Genomic DNA, 6,095 nt, shown 5'->3' with positions numbered 1-6,095 from the left:
GGAGCTCTACACTACTGCATCCTTCATAGCTGGAGTCACTGTGGGACGTTAAAATCCCGTGACCCGAACCATAACTGGACTGTTTTTGGGAAGAAAAATGCCTCCTAAAGAGAACAGCTGTTCATTCGTAACTGCTATCTTCTTTCAGTGCATTAGAATGTACAACAAACAGCTACACTACCATAGTCTGAGTGCGGCTGAAATGTTTCGGTAGCTTATGAGGCATTTTGCAATGGAGTGGTAATATATATGCACCTTCCTGCTCAGTGCATATGTGATAATTATTTCCTTATTTTCCAGTGGTGTAGAATATGCATTCTAGTGAAGACTTCACGATCACTGTGTAGATCAAGGGGAAAGTTTTACCTGGGCCAACAGACAGTATATTACAGACGGCCTCCATGTCATCTTACCGTCTTAACTAGGTGGACCTTGTGCAAATTTCAGGCGAGCTGCAGTGGTAAGCTACCAAAACTGCTTTCAGCTCAGAGCCTTGTGAACCTTGCTGTGAGCTGAAACGGCACCTCAAAATGCATGCGATAATTCCTGACTAATGTTGTTGGAAAAGCCAATGGTTTATGCCTATAACTGAAAAGTAGGGGTGGGCGAATATCAAATTTTTCGAATACGAATCGAATACGAATACTTGGTTCCAAATATCGAATCGAATATCGAATAATCAAGGTAAGACGCATTTAACCACTACAAAACATTATTTGAGCACCAGAGAACATCACAGTTCAACTATCAGTGATGAAATGAACACAAAAGATGTGTGTGGCTGCACAAAAAGTATCAAACTCTCGAACATTATTCATAGAAGAGTGGAAATATCAGAGAAGAAGGCTAGCACACAGCATTGATTAAGGCTAGCTTGCCATAAGTACAAAAGCGCGTTGCTGGGATGAACATAAAAGGTTGTCGTGAAGGAAAACCGGCTGCTCCACACGGTCAGGCAGAAGTAGCTAGTTCCCTTCTAGCTGAAGTGATTTCTCCAGCCACAAAAATGCCCTCTCACATGGCACTGAACTGGCACGTATTGCGAGGTATTTCGTGCAGAGCTCTGACTATACAAGCTTCGCAGGCATAGCCACAAAGAAGCTCACCAGCGTAGTCAGCTACTGCATGGCCCAACGTTACGCATTGCTCTGGGCGCCGCTATATTGTTATGTATCTTTTGATAGGACTTGCGGACCGAAATGAATGTCGGATCGAATATTCGAAACAACACGAATACTTAGATTTTGAATTGAATACGAATACTAAAAATATACTATTCGAATTATATTCGATAATTTCGAATATTCACACACCCCTACTGAAAAGCCACTACTGACACGGCCCTTGGGGCCATTGTTGGCATTGAGATTGGCTGAACATCGTCCCATTCCTGGCATAAATGATGGGCCATGCTTGGGGAAAGTAGTGATTTGCTCAAATGTCAATTGATTTTAGTGCCAATTTCCGCCACTGATATGCCATCGCTGGTCCCTTATTGGCGTGCTGCTTGGGGTGCTTGTGTTGATCGCTTTGACTGTGCCTGTAAATGTGACGACAGGCATGAAACATTCCTGAAAGCAATGTCAGATGTCAACAAATCAGTTGTGCACCCGAAAAGATATGAAAAACTGAGGGTGAGCTATGCATTTCGCCTCTTCAGTGATGAAGCCCTATGAGGTGTCTTCTTGTACGGACATGGCATTGAGAGGCATTGTGGAAATTCAACTGCTACTGCTGCCTTCATGGACAGAATGAGAGCAGTCATTGGTGCAATGACTTCAAGGTGTAGCTCTGCTGTGCTACGACCAGGCAACGTACATGAAAAAAGCATCAAGGACTTTTTGGCCAATCTGGATGCCTGGGAGGCAACGGCTGGGTCACAATCGCAGGGCTACCGTACTCAGAGCGCAAGTGAAGGACTTCGTGACACACTTTGAGGCACTTTGGCTCTTCTTCTCACCTATGTGATCAAACTTCGCTATTGGTACCAAATGATGTTCAGGGGATGCCGATGAAGTACTCTGTGGATTATGAGGAAGACGTCAGGGTGCAGCAATCATCCCACCTCAACGCAGTTTTTAATTCAGGTGAACTGCCTAAGCTTCCAAAATCTTGCAAAGTCGCCAAGCCATGGAAATGTGCCCACTGGACTTCTGAACAGCTTCATCAGGACTGATGACGTGAAGAAGGTGAAGTCTCAGATCAGGACTGAGCAGCTTCTCAATGTCAGACACCTCACTGAGGCAAATGAAGTGCTCAAAGAGTGTGAACACACATCTCTCAAGGCAGTGAGTCGAGGCTTATAATTTACTGACTGGGTAATGACAAAGAAATGCATTGCTGGCCGGAAATGTGATGAGTGCTACAGACAACTCATTCTCAAGGATGGAAATGCTCCAGACGCAGCCTGTCTCACCAGCGCAAGAAAACCACTCGTCCTTAAGGGTAACGGAGTGGATTCCAAGGGGAGGCAAGTGTAACAGGGGGCAGCAGAAAGTTAGGTGGGCGGACGAGATTGAGAAGTTTGCGGGGATACGGTGGCCGCCACTGGCAGAGGACAGGGTTAATTGGAGCGAGACATGGGAGCGGCCCTTGCCCTGCAGTGGGCGTAGTCAGGCTGATGATGATCTACCAGGACACCACAGCTCAGCAGGCTTCCAATGGTTGCCACTCCCTGGACCAGACCAGCCCTTGTGGGTAGCACTGACTTGCCAAGATGGTGTTTTCAACATTTGCAGCCACCCCTCTGAATCCAAGCAAGCTGCATACCCAACAGTTGAGGTTTGGGTTGATTCATCCTTGCTTGCCGCAGAGATCGATAGCCACTTGCCAGTGCCTCAGTAGCAGGAGATTGCAAACCTTTTGTCAAGACATGTGTTGTATCGTCCGAGTTTCGCTTTCGCTTCCACTTTGTCCGTACCGTGGCGCCAGTGCGTTGTGTATAAAATGCTTTTGTGAATGTTATTAAAGGACAGTTTGTCTGAGACCACGGCAGCCTCCTGTCGCTCTGCGGTGCCCTCCCGCCCCGATACACAAAGAAGCCCGAACATTACAATGGCGACAAGGTCTCATATTCGTTCCTGAGCCTTCCTTCGCTGCTTCAGCACCATGAGCGCCGCCATCCCTCCACCGCCGCCGTTCCTTCCCGTTCCGGGCCGTCCCGCTGTTACATGGCCACAATGGCACCGCATGTTCGAAATGTTCCTCGTGGCCTCAAGATCGTCGAACTTCTCACCCAAGCGTCACAAGGCCCTTCTTCTGCACAGCATCGGTACAGAAGGTCAGCGTATTTTTTACACCCGGCCTATCCCTGTTTCCGAACCTTCACAAATCACCCAAGAGGTTTCTTCCGCGCATGGTGCCGCTGACGCAAGCACCGCCGAAGCCCCAGCCCCACCATCCGTATATGACCAAGCCATTACACCCTTATCGTTGCATTTCTCTTCTACCAGCAATGTAATTGTTGAGCGGCACAGTTTTCGTCGCAGAGTTCAATACTCAGGCGAGTCTATCCAGGAGTTTGTTGCCGCATTACGAGAGCTTGCAGCGCTTTGTTATTTTGTTGATGTGGAGGATTCACTGCGTGATTAATTCTTGGAAGGCGTCGCCTCTCAACACATCCGCGAACGCCTGCTTCTTGAAATTTCCCCACTTTCCTTCTCTCGCGCCGTGCAGCTCGCGCTTCAGATTGAACAAGCCACGCAACAGCTACATGAGTTCTCTTCTGCAAACGTTAGTAGAGTGACATTACGCGGAGCTCTGAACTCCGTAATGTCGACCCGTTCCAATATCCAGCCCGAACGACGCGGCTCGGTTTTCTCACGTGCCTCCTGTTCAGACGGCCAGGCCCCTCCTGATCGCCCCCCAAAAGGTTCTCAAGTTTTGCGTGGCTCTACGTCGTTTTGTTTTCGCTGTGATTCTTTGCAGCATCTGGCTTCGTACCCGGGCTGCCCCGCAAAGGACCAGCATTGTTTACACTGCGGCCGCCTGGGGCACTTTCGCTCTGTCTGTAATCAACGAAAACGCAGCCCCGTAGCTGTTCAGGAGGTCGCATACAGTAATTCTTCCCATGAGGCTGAAGTCTTGCACATTCTTTCCGTGGGTAGCCCCCGTCAGGCCGGTGTTCTTGTTGATGTTTATGTTGCTCAGACACCTTTGAAGCTGCTCGTTGACTCTGGCTCCTCTGTGTCTATCTTAGCCAACAGTATTTTTGAACAGCATTTCGAACGAACGTCAACGCTTTACTCTCATAAGGTGAAGTTGCTCGATTATTCGCAACAGCCCATTCCAGTGCGTGGTTGCTTTTACTCAGAAGTCAAATACAAGGACCGCTCCGCCTCTATTCTTTTCTATGTTGTACTACAAGGCACGTCTCTCCTTGGTGTTGACGCCATGAAAGCTTTGGACCTGCACATTGACAGTTCCTATCTGAGTTGTCTTCAGACTTCAACAACTTCTGCCATCGGAAGAAATGAGCAGAATAAACACCTTCCGGAATGTCTGTCTGCCGAGTTCGGAACCATTTTTGACAAAGGCCTTGGCATGGCCAAAGGGTTCATTCATCACGTCAAAGTTAGATCCAACATTCCACCTGTAATATTGAAGCTCCGTCGACTTCTGTTCACACTTAGACCTCAGGTAACGGAAGAACTGCGCCGTTTGGAACAACTTGACGTTATCGAGCGTATCAACGCTTCTGAGTGGGTGTCTCCCATTGTTGTGGTACGAAAAAAAGATGGTAGCATCCGATTATGTGTGGATCTGAGAGAACTCAACAAAGCCGTCATCACAGACAGCTTTCCCCTACCCCCACAGAAGAGCTCCTGCACAGTCTCGTAAGAGCAACCCACTTCTCGAAGTTGGACTTGGCATCAGCCTACCATCAGGTACCGCTTCACCCCGACAGCCGTGACTTAACCGCCTTCATAGCCCATGAAGGGCTTTTCCGCTTCAAACGAGTCTGCTTTGGATTGGCGTCGGCCCCTGCCGTTTTTCAGAAAATGATGTCGCGAATTCTTCAGGGGTGTTCAGGTGTTCTTTTCTATATCGATGACATCACCGTGTTCGGCAGGATTGAGCGGGAGCACCTGACCAACCTGATGGCTGTTCTTCAGCGCATCAAGAATGCAGGACCCAAACTAAATGACAAATGCACTTTTTGTGTAAAAGAGCTGTCCTTCATAGGTCACAAGGTCACCGCCCAGGGTATCTCGCCAATGCCGGAAAAAGTGAATTTAATAATTAACACTCCTGCCCCCACTGACGCAACTGCACTCCACTCTTTCCTTGGCTTAGTCGAATACTACACGAAGTTTCTCCCGAGTCTCGCGGACATTGTTGAACCAATGCGAGTCCTCCTTCGCAAGAACCAGCCTTTCAGTTGGACTGCCGCTGCAGACGCTAGTTTCCGAAGTATAAAGTCCTTGCTTCAATCCAGCCGAGTACTTCAAATGTTTGACGAGACTCTTCCTGTGATTGTTTCCACGGACGCATCTGACTGCGGACTTGGCGCTGTTCTCCAGTAACTGGACGGGCACAAGCTACATACAATTGCATTTGCGTCTCGCACACTGTCTCTGGCGGAAAGGAAGTAAGCGGTTGGAGAGCGCGAGGCATTTGCATGCATTTGGGCCTGCGAGCACTGGCATACGTACTTGTGGGGCCGTCCCTTCACACTCCGCACGGGCCATCAAGCCTTAGTTTCCCTCCTGTCCTCTCAGGGAACAGGCAGGCGGCCTCTTAGCATTGCACGGTGGTCCGAATGCCTTCTCCGCTACAATTACACAGTAGAGTACCGTAAGGGATCAGAGAACGCAGTTGCAGATGCCCTTTCTCGTCTTCCTGCCTCTGTTTCACATGAAGATGTTTCCGTTGAGGAGGAGATTATATTAAATCTCATTACACCCCTTTGCCTCACAAAAGAGCAGTTCAAGAAGGCTCTTAGTGAGGACCCTATTTTGAAAGACGTCAAGGCCTATGTTGAGTCGACTTGGCCTTTCCATAACTTCATTTAAAGCGAACTGCAGCCCTACTTCACTGTGCGCGAAGAACTTTCCGTGGTCAGCGACTTGATAATGCGTGGAGAATGAGTGGTT

The sequence above is a fragment of the Amblyomma mixtum genome, chromosome 4 (assembly GCF_055824585.1).
Source record: "Amblyomma mixtum isolate Tamu chromosome 4, ASM5582458v1, whole genome shotgun sequence".
NCBI lineage: Eukaryota > Metazoa > Arthropoda > Arachnida > Ixodida > Ixodidae > Amblyomma > Amblyomma mixtum.
Note: the sequence above shows the minus strand (reverse complement) of the source record.